We start from the raw sequence: 14,865 nt of genomic DNA, 5'->3' as shown, positions 1-14,865 counted from the left end.
ACATCTTTCCACTTGGTGCTGAGGATTGGCCTGTGAATGGCAGTAATTTTGACACACCTGTTGTAACTCCGCTCTGGTTCCAGTCTCTCCTTAAGTGTTCCCATCTGGTCTGGTTTTTCATATGGACACAGTTTTTGTTGAGATCCCACCAGCCTTTCAGAAGTTGATGCTTCAGGATTGCATTCTGCAAGTTTGAAAATGGTCTAATTCCGTCAAGTAGGAAATTAACCAAAGGTGGCAGGAGGACCACACAGATGAACAAGGAGCTCTTGACTGAACTTGGACATAAAAAGGAACTGTACAATAGGTGGAAGCAGCAACAGGTGGCTCAGGAGGAGTATAGAGTTGCTGTCACATCTTGTAGAGGTGAGGATAGGAAAGACAAGGCAAACCTGAGGAGAGCACAGGATGCAAAGGGAAAAAAGTAAATCATCCACAAATACATGAACAGCAAAAGAAGACTAGGAGAAACATGCACCAGCTGCTGAATGGGGCAGGGGAACTGGTGATAAAGGACACAAAATAGGCCAAGGTATTTATATTTCTTTGAGTCAGTCTTTACCATTGAAAAAACCTACAACAATCCCAGGCCACTCAAACCAAGAGAAAGTCTGGAGTAAGGAAGACTTAGCCTTCACAGAGGAATACCAGGCTGGGGAGACCTCAGAACACACTGGACACCCATCCATCCACAGAGCCTGATGGGATGCACACATGAGTGCTGAGGCAGCTGTCTGATTTCAGTGCAAGGCCATTCTTGACAATCTTTAAATAATCGTGGTGATTAGTGTCGAGGAATACATTCAGTGCAAGTAGCCTGGTTTGTAAGCTGCAGTGCCAGCTGCAGGTTGAGCTCTGGGTGGCAGGAGCCCCAGGCAAGAGGCCGTGAACTGCTGACCCTTTGCAGGGACCTGTGGTGCTGGGCAGGTGACTGGACACGCAGAGACGGCAGGAGCCGACAACTCCACGGCTTTTCTGCCCTGAGACTGTGAAGGAATAAAAGCCCAGGGTTTTCTGTGCTCAGGGTTCCCTCCTTGGAACCAACTAGCTTAAGCTGTTATTTTGCTTTTTAGTTATTGCACCAAGATTATATTATTTTAAGGATTAGGAAGTCAGAGAGTCCGCTGTGGGAAACCTGGGTTTGAGCCAGTAAGGAAGCCTGGTCTGACTGTGTGAGTGTGTGGGGTGTGTAGCTGCAAAGGGGCTTCAGTCTCAGCTCAGGGGGTGTGAGTGTGACTCCTGGATAGTCAGGCAGGGAAGTTTTCTTAGCATTGGTACTGGTGCCCAAGGACTGGAATAAAACAAATACCACAACTAACTTCAAAAATGGCAAGAAGAAAGACCCAGGGAACCATAGCCTCGCCTTGATCCTTGGAGAGGTGATGGAAAACTGATTGTGGAGACCCTTTCCAGAAGCATGAAGGGTAAGAATATCATCAGCATGTTCATTATTCTTAATGAAACTGCCTTTTACAATGACCACCTTTATGGATGAGGGGAGATCAGTGGATATCATTTACCTTGACTTTAGTAAGGTTCTTTACAGTCTCTCATAACACCCTCATTGACACCATGACAACTTACAGGCTAGGTAAATGAACAGTGAGGTGTACTGGAAAGTAGATGAATGTCTGGGCCTACATGGTGATCAGTGCACTAGTATATATTTATACTAGTGCTGTACCTCAGGGGTTATTACTGAAATAAACACTGTTTAACATCTTCATTAATACTTGGACAATGGGACCAAGTGTTTCCTCAGCAAGTTTGCAGGTGACCCAAAAGTAGGAGAAATAGTTAACTTGCCATTGTTACCATTCAGGGGGACGTTGACAAGCTGGAGAAATGGATAAAGAAGAACCTCTTGAACTCCAAAACAGCGAAATACAAAGTTTTGCTCATGGGCAACAGTACACACTAGGAGCTGAGCAGGACTGGAGAGCAACTTCGTAGAGGAGGACTCAGGTCTCAGTAGACAACAAGTCGTGGACCAGCAATGAGCCCACGTGGCAAAGCAGGCCAGGAGCCTTCTGCACTGCATTAGGACGACTGAGTTGATTCTTCCCCTCTATGCAGCACTGCTGAAACACCTCTGGAACTCTGGATCCAGTTCTGGGTTCTCCACAACCGGGAGGCACGGACACACTGGAATGAGTGATGGAACACAGAGATTATTAAGGGACTCAATATATAGCAAGAGGCTGAGATAGTTGTGAGTGTTCGATCTGGAGAAGAGAAGGTCTGTGAGGATCTTAGCCATGTACAAACACCTGATGGGGTCAAAATAAAGAAGACAGAGACATACTGCTCTCAGTGGTACCCATCAACAGGAATGAGGCAAGGAACAGAATGGAAAAAATCCCAAACAACAAATCAAATGATAAAATTCAATCCAAAAACATGAAAACACTTTTTTTCTTTTTCATAGTGAGGATGGTGAAAGACTAGAATGGATTACCCATGGATTTTGTGGACATCAAACTCCAAACTCACTCTGAAGATATTAAAAACCTGATTGAACAGGGCTCTAAGCTACCTATTCTAGGCAACCCTTTTTTGAGCACTGGGAGGTAGACAGTCTCCAGAGGATCATTCTGGCATCAACCACTATGTGATTCTGTGAAATTGCAAGTGCAAGACTGTAATTTTAAGACTGCACTTTATGTGATTCACATCAGCATCATACACCAACTTAGCCACAGTCAATAATATTAACTGTCAGCATCACTTACACCAACAAAATAAGATAAATCTGAGGTCTCAGATCACTAATAATGGAAGTTCCAGTTTATTTACTCTCATGTGAAAACAAGAATCTGAAATAAACTGTGATAAAAGATATATGAAATTAAGGGAGAGAATACATTTTTCTCCATAAAGTGAATAAGAGTTTGGTTTTTCATTTCAATACAGACTATACATGTATAGTGATAATGAATGATGTTGGAACTCATTAGAATCTTCACAGAACATACAAAGGTGCAGCTTCAAGATAGAGTAGCAGTCTTTTTGTGAATTTTAGTTCTCGCCTTTCTAAAATTGAAACGCTGATGTGCTTGGTTTGATTTTTTTTTTTTTTTTTTAATGTATATGTATAATTGCTTTAGCAGCAGTAGGTCTAATTGTAGCAATTAGCAATATCACACTTTTCCCTTTAAAAAAAATATTCCAGCTGAGAGTATCAAAAAAAATTAGGAAAAAAAAATTAATTTAGCAGTACTGAAGACTTCCCAACATAGCATATTTCATTTATACTCTTACTAAATAAAGAGACAACAGAATGATTTTAATTTTTGACCTTAGCATGCAGTTTTGAGAAGAAAAAAAACATGACCACATGAAGGAATCATACAGATCACAAAAAAATTCTTTCTAGTCTAGGAGATCACCTGTTGATCACCTGTTGATCCTTTCTCTTCTTGCACCTTTACTCTATACTGGTAAAGCTAATCAGTTCACTGACTGCTGCATCTTCCATGCATTCATCACAGTAACTGGGAAAAGACATAGAAACTCCAAGTAATTTACATTTCTGAAGAGCTTCCTGAATTTTTTCTAGAAATATGTTGCATGCCCAGCCTATTCCAAGTTTGCAAGCCAAACCACACCATCAATTTCTTCATCCTCTTGGGAGGCAGGTAATGAAAGAGAAGGTCTGTAGCTCCTCCTCTTTCCCCACCCTCCATCTCCACGAAGCAAGCACGAGCAGTGACCAGCAAGGCCAACCCAGACGGTGATGCTCCACCTCCCCTACCCCAGTGAAATGCCACAGACAGACAGTTTATCACTTACAAAGCACGTCACTGGTCAGAGACAGAGCACAATGCCATGGGCATCAGTATTTCATAATGCTTTTAATGATCAGGCTCCACTCAGCAAATGGGTATCCCAGAGTCCTCAAGCTGCTTTTGACTCTTTCTTGCAAATCCATCTCAAAACCTTCTTAATCAATTACAGGAGCATTTTACACAGATTCTGGGCACGCATCTGAAATTAAGTCATGGCAGGTGTATCAGCCAAACTGAAAGAGGAATACATTTTTAAAGGAAGAAGAAAGACATTAGGATTTTGGGAATTGGTACGGTAATTCTTGTACCATTCAAAGCCTCATTTCAGATGTCATTAATATTTTAAGCCACTTTTAAACCTTTCTCCTAGCCATACAGGCTACACCTTCCTAGCAGCCTAAGTGCAATTTCTTCTTTTCTCCAAGCATTTAGCATATTTAATAGTCCATTATATATCCTGAGGTAGTCCAAAGTTATATACAGCAGTTATGATATGAAACACTGATTTGCAGCTCAGTATCACTTCCTGGCACATCACATCACATATTAACACATTGAATACATCTCTTCTGAGAAGAATATTGCCATAGTCAGGGGGAAAGGACAGAAATACTGCAATAAAATACAAAGTTTCACTACATTTCTATTTTTCCCTTTGTGCTCCAGCAAGTGGGACACAGAAAATGAAATTAACTCTGGATAGCTGCTCAGTCACTTGTGATAGCACTTTGCAGGAGAAAAGAAGGGAACAGTGAATAACTTAGGTCTCACTGTTATATGCAGATAGAAATATTTTCTCTATAATGAAGAAGAAAGTCAGTGGTTGGAGGCCAAACCATTGTCTGGAGAAAAGACAGAAGGAGGAAGGAAAGAAGAAAGGAAAACACAGCAAGGGGAAAATACAAAATTGGTATAGAGTTGACAGAATTGTTGATCAGGAAAAAAAAACAAATTAAACATGTATCTTCAAAAAAAAGCATATATGAAGAGGATAAGAAAAGTTTGAATATGCTAGGTTCTTCAGATGCTTTAAGTTTTGACCCCCCTTTAGGGAACACCTATTATCATCAAGCCTTCAAACTAGAAGGTGTGAATGTAAATTAAATCCAGTGATAAACTACAACCTAGAAAAACTTCTGTTGAAAATGAGGTTTTTTTGGCTGTGAAATGAATACAGGATCAGGATGTGATTCAGTTAGCAGAATTTTTTCTTAACCATCTGTTCCATGTCTTGAATTAATGTTAGAGCCTTCCCTGGAGCAGTTTTGGAGACTTAAATGTTTCTGCTTCAAGAAAACAGCCAAAACAACAACCAGGTGGGACTGGCCCTGATCAACATGAGTGATGTCCAGAACCCTTTGCTTTGGGTAACAGCAGCAGAAGCATACAACAATGTGTCTCTTCTCCAAGCACAGTGCATATTAGGTAATGCAGATGCCAGGTTTGTAAAGAGAAGAAAAATAGGTTATTATTGCCTTCTGATAACACTGCAAATGTAGAAAAGAAGGTGGGGAGGGGGTGGGGGGATAGAGAAACACATTCGTTTTAATGGCATTTTTTCTGGTAAAGTGAGTTATTACAGTCACAGAGAAAGTTCAGCTAGCTGAGCAAATGTAATTTCTCCTTTGCAAGTTTTCATTTTAGGATCTTTTCAAAGAGAATAATTTTATGAAGGATAACTTGGTACAGAGTCTCCTTCTCTGGAGACGTTCAAAACCCACGTGGACACAATCCTGTACAACCTACTCTAGGTGAACCTGCCCTAGCAGGAGGGTTGCACCATATGATCTCCAGGGGTTGCTTACAAGCCCAATCATTCTGTGATTCTGTGAACCTTAAAGCAGTGCTCAGGGGAGCTGCACTAAAATGTCTAGCAGCTGAGTTCAGTTTCCTTTAGACACCATTATGGCAATTAAAGACTGAAAAGCAAGATACGTAACACATTTGTTCTATCAAATTACCATGTCTTGGTTCCAGCCAGGATGGGGTTAATTTTTGATCATTTTTATATAATCAGATACCACTCAATGCACAGTTAACTTCAGTGCTAAAACTGTGAGAATTTATGCCTTTGTTCTGTTAAAAGTAACCAGCAATCAAATGCAACTACATTTTTCTGGCTTCAGAAAGCACTGCAAAAGCAGTGAGAAAGCTCGGGGGAATTTACTGGTTCATGTAAAGAAAGATGAACACTATATTCATCAATTTTCATAACAGAACACTATCAGAGTTTCTGGGTGCTTACAGGCTCAGAACTACAACACAATGGTGATATGCTACGCTGCATTATAGGTGCAGTTTCTTCACTTTACAAAGCATGGAAAATGTGTGGGAGGGCAGACAAAGACGGTATTTTTAACAGAGCAGGAAACTGTGCTCCTTAACAGGCTTTCCCTTCCCTCTCTCCCTTTGTCACAGCTGTCAGCTCATCTCAAATTAAGGAAGGGCTTTCAACATACTTTTCTGCATTAGCCTGTCATTAGTTTTGCACTTTCTTATTTCATCAGTGGCTCTAAATTACTGCAATTTTGTTCCATAGTCTTTGATAAACACAAGCAGTCTCCCTTTTTCTTGCTTCCACCCTACTGAATCGAAGGTGGTGATTCCAGCAGTTGCAAATGGAGTTAACACAGGATGAGAATTCCCCACCACACAGATGATTAGGTACTCACATCATGGCTCCCACTTCAGTTCAGTTATTTCAGGAGATAAGGTTTTGATATGAGTTAAAGAAAGGCAAATATCCAGCATGTGTGAAAGAGAAGAACAACAAAATAGGCTTCACTACATTTTATCTGGACTAGGTTGTGGCTTCAGTCCAGTTTCCTGAATTTTTCTTTGCTGCCTGAGTAGGTATGAGATGTCCTTGCCCGCTTGCCAGCAGGAGTGGCCGGCAGGAACAGCTTTAGCTGTGTAACACTTACAAAGATGGTCCACTTTGCTAACTCCCAGCTGACAGAAACAATAACAACATGCTGAACAGCATTACAAACACAAATATTGTTCTGAGGATAACTTCCAGTTGAAAGCTTCAGAACAAGTTCAAAGGCAGGGTGCCCCCAACTAAAAATCATCTCTATATGACAACTGTATTTTCTGTTTGGTTTTTTTTTTTTTTTTTTTTGGTGGGGGGTTTTTTTTTTTTTTTTTTAACTGATCCATGAAGACAAATTTCCTCTTGCTGGCACTATTTCTCTCCCTTCTATTGTGCTATGTTTTTATATGCCCAGATTAATTGCATTCTTAAGCCTGTCAGAGGGACACTTTAAGTGGACAATCTACACAGTGGTAGAGGTAATCCTCTGTAAGCAGACAAAGAGAACAGTTTTCTGGAACATACATATTTTGCTACTGAATGCTCAGCTATAGACTTCTAAACCCAGAACCATTCAATTGAACTTCAAATTGCAAGAGTACTTAGCTGCAGAACTCATTGATCTTAATATGAAATGCAGAGCTGGAAAGGATATGTTTCTTTAAAAATGTATGTATAGCTGTTCAGTAACTTTTTTATTATTTAGTATTTCTACTTACTGAATCATTTATATATGAAGTGAAATGATTGGGAGTTTCTGTAACAGAAATTTCATTAACGTTCATATTTCTATGATTAATGTTTCTATAACTTGCAAGAGATTGGATGCTATCATATTATAGATAAAAGCATTATCTCTATAAACCTGGCCTCGTGAGATCCTAAGTCAGTATATAATTGTATTAAAGGATGAAGCAACAAATATGATATAAGGCAAAAACCACATGAGGCTATTTTGTTACTGGTGCCTGCTGAAGCCCACAGACAGGCTTGGTGCCCCGCTGTACCTGGCACAACACAGACCAAGAAGCAGAATGATCTCAGAGACCTCCTACCCACATGTCAAAGAACAGAGAAAAGGAGAAAAATGAAGATGAATTAGTCAGCAATGGCAAGCAGAATCCACTCAGATAACTGTATAAGATGCTTGTTTAAAAACGTAACAACAGAGTTTGGTAGTAGTATCTTATGTTGACGATGAAAAAGGTGTGATGTATGGAGGTAAGCTCAGCTTCAGAAGAGCAGAAAAGCAGTATTCATATTAGGTAATACAGAAGATGGGTAGCTAACACAGTGCTGAGTTCCTAACTTTTGTTTACTAAAAGTACATAATAAAAAAATTTGCAAATTCTGTTTTAGATTTGCCTTCATTTCTAATGGTTGTCATCCTAACTCTGACTTCTAGCATGGCTTCCACCAAATTCATTAAGCTTCTCAAGTCAAAAATAAGGACATTGACAAATTTTTTCTCATTTCGCATTAAATATAAATGCCCTTGTCAAAAACGTGTGTTTCACATGAGTTACAATCTCTCTGATAAAACTTCAGGAAACTGCATTATACAAAGTGGGGCATGTGCTGCAATCAGTCAAAGATCACTCGAGCCAGACAGGTACTTTCCACAAGCCATTAATGTTAATTGAAACCGATATTGTTGGAACTCGGAGGATTTCTGAAGGGTCAACGGTGATGGTGATGATGATGTTTAATGGCACCCTATTTCTAGGAAAGTGATCTTGATCTCATAGGTTTTAGCAGGTTGTCAAACTGCATTGCTTTTATTAAACTTTGAGCTGCAAACCAATTGTTCCCATAACAAAAAAGATAGTAGTGGACAAAGTAAGCCATGCTTGATTCCTTTGACACTTCTTCAAAAACAGCTCCTGTGACTTCGAAAGTCTTCCACCAGCTTCTGCCAGCAGGGTCCTTCTGAGCCATTTCAACTCTGATAGCATGGTCTTCCACAAACAGTTCCCTAGTTTCAGTGGTGTTTGTATCCTCACCTTTTCCCATGAACAAGTTGACAATCTATTTTCCAGGGTAAGCACTACATTTCTTCCCGATTTCTAATTCTTATCTATGTAACCATGGCATGCAGGGGGCTGGGCACAGACCTCACAGAGGTAGGCACCTATGCACCTTGTCATTATGCTTCTCCATCCCTTCTTTGTATCACATTTGGCTGTATCAAATAATCCTTTTCCTCTCTAGGCAAAGGAAGATGTGGCAGCAAACCTCCCAGCAGTTATTTCTCCCTGTCACTCTGTGTTTCCTCAAGCTCTCCTGTATTTCTCTCTAGCTCTGGAAGCACAGCTTGCCTATTCACAAGGGTAGTGTCTTAGTCGCCTGTGGGATATCAACAGTGCAAGAAGGGACTGTCAGGTAATCTCCCATCAGCCAGTAAACCCTGGCATAAGTTAGAGCAGGTACAGGGTAGCTGCAGTGTGTTCTCACCAGCTGTGTGAGACTACCACAGGCATTCAGTGTCATCATATGGTTTTGCTGGCTCCGTTCCATTCAGGAAAAGTGAAGATTTGTCCTAACAACCTCTCACAGCCCAACTGTGGCCGGTTAGCAGCCATTGTTCCTGTCCTCACACTCCACAGACACAGGCACAGTCAATCTTGCCTTCTTCTCTAAACCTTTTAGACGTGGATTGCAGTCCCACTAACAAACCTTACCTGAGTGGATAGTTCACAGTCCTCCTCTTACAACAGCTGCAGGAATCCTGCTGCCTGCAAACCTCTTCAGTTCAAGCAATCGACCTCCCCTCTTCCTGAAGCTGGGTGCAGCCTTTTGTAACCCCAGCAATCACCAATCCCTTCCAGGGCTGAAGCTTTACAAAGAGATCGTATGAGCTCTTAAGAAAATTGGCTTAAATTTTTAAAGCTTTCAGTATAATTACATCCAGCAAGCCCAATCCTTTGCATCCATAATCTGCTTTCTCCTAGATGATGATTTTTACATCACTTTTCCAAAAGCTGATCTTGCCTGGTGCCACAACAGCAAAGACACTGCAAAGCTTCCAAGACAATTTAGGAATTTCATATAATCTTTAGTGTAGCTTTAATCATTCACATAATGTCATCCAAATAACATTCATCCTTTACTCTTACTCCCCTCTCCTGCATTTTAACAAAAAAGCTCCTTGCAGAAAATCTTTAAAAATCCTCCGTTAAGGCCTCCTGTAAAAATGGGTTCTTCTATAAATGGCACATGAAATAACATAAATTCCTTCTGTCTTACTCTCAAAGTGAGGGCAGATGAAGATGCAGCTATGACTCACTCATATGACTGAATGACAGTGGTACAGATGTCAAAAATAATTTCTAAAATTTAAATTTTTTTTAAAAATTATATCACAAAAGTATGGTTTATGTATAGGTATGAATCCTATCTGGCAGCAGAAAGCACCTTCTGAATCACTTCATTTTGACAGAGACCTTCTTCAATGCAGAAGTGACCTTCTGTATCAAAAATAAGGTAAACATATCCTGCTCTGAAGGATTGCTTTTCAGTGTCTCAGGAACTGAAGGAAATTTAGAAAAGGCAAGTAGTCCTGCAATTTTGTATCTCTTCACACCCCACCAATCTCATCCATTCAAGGTGTGTGAGAAAGAACAGCAGGCTCTGGTTCACATGAAGTTTTGTTGGAGGACAAGAGGGAAAACACTAAACAATCATGAATTAATATTTAAAATATTATTTTAAAAAAAGAGATTTTGCAAGAATAATACAGACAGGACACCTAAACACGTTTCATTGGCAGCGCTGAAAGACTTGTTTCCTAAGTAAAATTTTATTTCATTAGAAGGTAGATACAGAACCAGATCCTGAGCACCACCCAAATGTGATCTTAGTGCGTGGCTGCCTTGACACTGTCTACAAGTGTGAAGCCATTCCCAACTCATCCATTTCACTTATTTTCCGAGCAAATTCAAGACTACTGAGATGCCACTTGGGCTTCTACATCAAGTAGCAGAAAATTTATGCCACACTTTGATGCTGCACATTGGGCAGGAGTTGTATTAGCTTTATGCTCCTCTGTTAGTGCTGAAATGCTCTCAAAAGACCATTTGGAAGCCAGGATACAGCTTTATCTGCTTCATGTCAAAATTTGGTAAGTGAACTAGTCATAAAGATGCTGTGAATAGGCCACTAAGTATGTTGATAGGGAAAATCTCTCTCATTTCAGGGATGAGTAAAACATAATCTGTGTTACTGGTGTTACTCTGTAAATTCTGAAATTGCTACAGTAATCTGGAGTGTACAGCTTGCCATTACAAGATCAGTTCCTTTTTAGTCATAGGAAACCTCAGAGAAATTTTATAATGAGTTCTAACATATGCTTCAGTCTTAGAGGTATTCCTTAATAGCATCAAAAAACTGTCATTTCTTCCTCCTCCTAACTGTCAAATGCCATCAGCAAAAGTTTAATTGGTCACTTCCTGCTCTCCAGAGTCTTTACCTTTATTGATCTGTTTTGAGAGCCTTATAATGAGACCAATTTGGCAAATATTTGTTGCCGCTGCTATTGACCACCCCATTCAGCCAGTTTAAGTGACCCAGAGTAGACAAAAAAGAAAGAGCAGTAATTGAAGGAGCCATTTGTTCCCTTTCATAGTTGGAAATGTCATGACCTAACAAATCCTCAAGAACTGACAAAACACAGACTCTCTTATTCCTATAATCCTAACAGATACCAACACCTGCAGAACATTTCCTATCAGTGTCACTGACATTTGCCTATGTGCATTTTCTTTTGTAATCCTGATATTATTATTGTGCTTTGGTTCTTTAGACTAGGTTTGTAGGAACCAAAATAAGGTCAAAGTTTTGTCTGCAGTTATTTGATGATATTAGAAAAGCACATGAAGGAGGTAAATACTCACCATTTAACAGCAGTTAGATCACAGTCCCAGCTTTTCAAATCCCAAACATGCAATGGTTTAGTTTATCAATATAAGTATCATAGCACTTAACAGATATCTCTGGCCATGCTGGTCGTCAAGATGGTCAACTTACTGTCTTAGTTCAGTCCTCAGCAGGTAACTGATTTCTTAACAACAGCAGCACATCAGTTTATCTTAGAATTATCAATAAAAAAGATTCCCTGAGAAGAGCCATATCTTTTCTGCCTGATCATTTCTGGGTCTTTCCCCTGTGAAATGTTTGTACCACTGAGCATCCTGCTTACTGCTGCAGGACGGGGCGGATCCCGGGCAGAAGTTTTTTTGCACCTCTGCATTCACTCCACAGATGTTTTTTTCAATTCAGCAGGTTTTTTCAGCTGTACAAATTACACCTGAAAACACATCCAGGCTACTAAGTCAGAGAGAAATCAGTGGTTTCTACACAGCTTTTAGCAGGTTTGGGGGAGGTGATGATCCAAGAGAGTCAGCATGGCCTTACTTCCTGCCTGACCAACCCAGTGGCCTTCTATGATCAAGTGACTCCAACAGTGGACAAGGGAAGAGCTATGGATATCATCTATCTGGACTTCCGTAGAGCTTTTGACATGGTCCCCCACAACATCCTTTGTTCTAAACTGCAGAGAGATGTATTTGATGGGTGGACTGTTGAGTGCATGAGAAATTGGCTGGAGGGTGGCATCCAGAGGACAGTTAGTGGTCAATGGCTCAGTGTCCTGATGGAGACCAGAGACAAGTGGTGTCACCTGGGGGACCTGTGCTGCCTAATGTCTTAGTCAACGACACAGCCTCAGAAAATTTGCAGAGGACGCCAGGCTGAGTGGTGCAGTTGAGCTGACACACCTGAAGGGTGGGATGTCATCCAGAGGGACCTGGACAAGCTCGAGAAGTGGGGTCGTGGGAACCTCATGAGGCCCAACAAGACCTGGTGCAAGGTGCTGCAGCTGGGTCAGGGCAACCTCTGGTATCAGCACAGGCTGGGGGATGAACAGATCGAGAGCAGCCCTGCTGAGAGGGACTTGGGGGTGCTGGTGGACAAAAAGCTGGACACACACCAGCAACGTGTGCTTGTAAGCCTGAAATCCAGCCATATCCTGTATCAAAAAAAGCATGGCCAGCAGGTCAAGGGAGGTGATTCTGCCCCTCTACTCTGCTCTGGTGAAACCTCACCTGTAGTACTGCACCCAGCTTTGGAGCTCCCAGCACAGCAAAGACACGGACCTGTTGGAGCTGAAGGAGATCCATAGAAATGTTCAGAGGGCTGGAGCACCCCGTCTGTGAAGGCAGCCTGAGAGAGCTGGGGTTCAGACTGGAAGAGAAAGCTCCAGAGAGATCTTATGGCAACCTTTCAGTAGCTGAAGGATGCCTATAAGAAAGACAGGGACAAACTTTTTCCCAGGGTCTGTTGCAATAAGGCGAGGAGTAATGGTTTTACACTCTGAGTTGATTTATATTAGATATAAGGAAGAAGGGTTTTTTTACTATGAGATCGGTAAATTACTGAAACAGGTTGTCCAAGGAGGTGGGAGATGCCCCATCTAGCAGAAGATGTCACTGCTTATTGCAAGGGCAATGAGACTAGATGACCTTTAAAGGTCTCTTCCAATCCAAACTGTTTTATGATTCTATGAGCTCCAGAGGTCCCTTTTCATCTCAGTTATTCTGTGATTGTGCATGATTCCATAAAATGGAATGTCTCAGGAGCTAAGCACCCTCCTGCTTCTTCAGTGTTTTCTCTCTCTGAGACTTTTCTTCCTTGTGTCACTGAGCCCTTTAATGTCTGTTGAATCAGTGAGTCCTGTGTGCTTCAGACCTAATTTTGGAGATGCATTTTAAATCTGGAAAGGTTTTGTGTTCCTGTTTCTGGCAATAAACTCAAGATGTCATGAGAAGAAACTGAGGGAAGTGGTAATAAAATTCAGGATAGTCTAAAGAGAAGTGACAGGTAAATGGAAAATGTAAATGCCTTGCAACAGAGCTGGGAACTAGTTCAACAATTGCTATAGTTCAGCAATTTTACACATCAGTGATGTCACTACAGTGTCTAACTTCATATTTGTATGAATAAACTATGAAGGTTCTGGAAAATAATTTTATCTGGGATATATTGTTTTGAGTTAAATCCATAACCTCTCAACAAAATCTGTGTGCAAAATTAAATTGCTTGCTATGGTGATATTAAAATTATATAGATTCCCTTAGTTCTCTAAATTTGTCATCAGTAACCAAGTACAGCAGATGCTAGGAACTGAAAGTGTAAGGGAAAGAGAAGTGGGACAAGACTGCAAAAGTTCCTGCTGAGTGCCAACTTTTTGTAACTGGAGGACATTGTATTCAAAAAAAAAAAAAGTCAACTCAGATGGGTGTTAGCATTGGTACTGCCATTTCTCTACCACTAAACTTCAACTGTTAGTATTAAAGAGAGGTCTCCCATCTTATTGACTCTGCTCAGAAAAAGAAAATCCCAGTAATGCAACATCTGAATAGATATTTATGACACAAGGTGGAGGCAAACCAACAGGAAAACAAATGCAGGTATTTCAGGCTCTGATAAAAAGTAAACAAAAGGAGGCATGTTTTAATATTAGCTGGGCATTTGTTCCCTCAGTCATACCCAGGGAGAGCAGTGGGGTGCAGTGCTTCCAAAACATTTCCTATGTTTTTCGAATGGCGCTGCAAAGCATTCTGTACCCAGTGCTTAATGGTTACATCTGTGCTAGTCCTTCACCTGTTGTTTATTAAACCTTTTTAAGTTCTTCTTTTCTTTCTGCTGTTTCTTTCCCTCCATTTCTTGTGGTATTTTCTCACATACACTTTAATGTCTACTTTAATTAAATTTTGTGTTTACACAGGGACTGTTTTCTACACTGTACCTTCTCTTTCCTGCAAATTTATGTCCTTTAATTACCCACTCTTCCCTACACATCAACGCTAGTAAAACTGCTTATGCACACATTACCTTTTGACTCCACAAGCAAAAAAAAGTCTAGTTTCTTGACTCCTTATATGATTTACCACACACTTTCTTTCCCATTGCCCACCACTATCTGCTCCTGTCACAATACACAGCATTTATGCCTTCTTTTTACAGTGCTTCTTTAGCCTGGTGCTGAGCTACATCCAGGCAGACATGGTAGCTCCCTGATGAGTACAGCACCACGCCAAACATAAAAGAAAAAGAAGAAAGAGAATCTTCTCTTTGGTTTCTTGCATGGTCCCTTCTTTGCCCAGCCCCATGTTTCTTTCAGAGTGGGCTCTTTTCTAAAGGTGTTCCAGGCCAAATCTTATCTCTTTCACACCAGAGGGCAAAATCCATGGATCTGCCCTTGTG

The sequence above is a fragment of the Lepidothrix coronata genome, unplaced genomic scaffold (genome assembly GCF_001604755.1).
Source record: "Lepidothrix coronata isolate B3197 unplaced genomic scaffold, Lepidothrix_coronata-1.0 Scaffold98, whole genome shotgun sequence".
Classification (NCBI taxonomy): domain Eukaryota; kingdom Metazoa; phylum Chordata; class Aves; order Passeriformes; family Pipridae; genus Lepidothrix; species Lepidothrix coronata.
The sequence above is the reverse complement of the archived record's forward strand: the minus strand, read 5'-3'. Positions refer to the sequence as shown.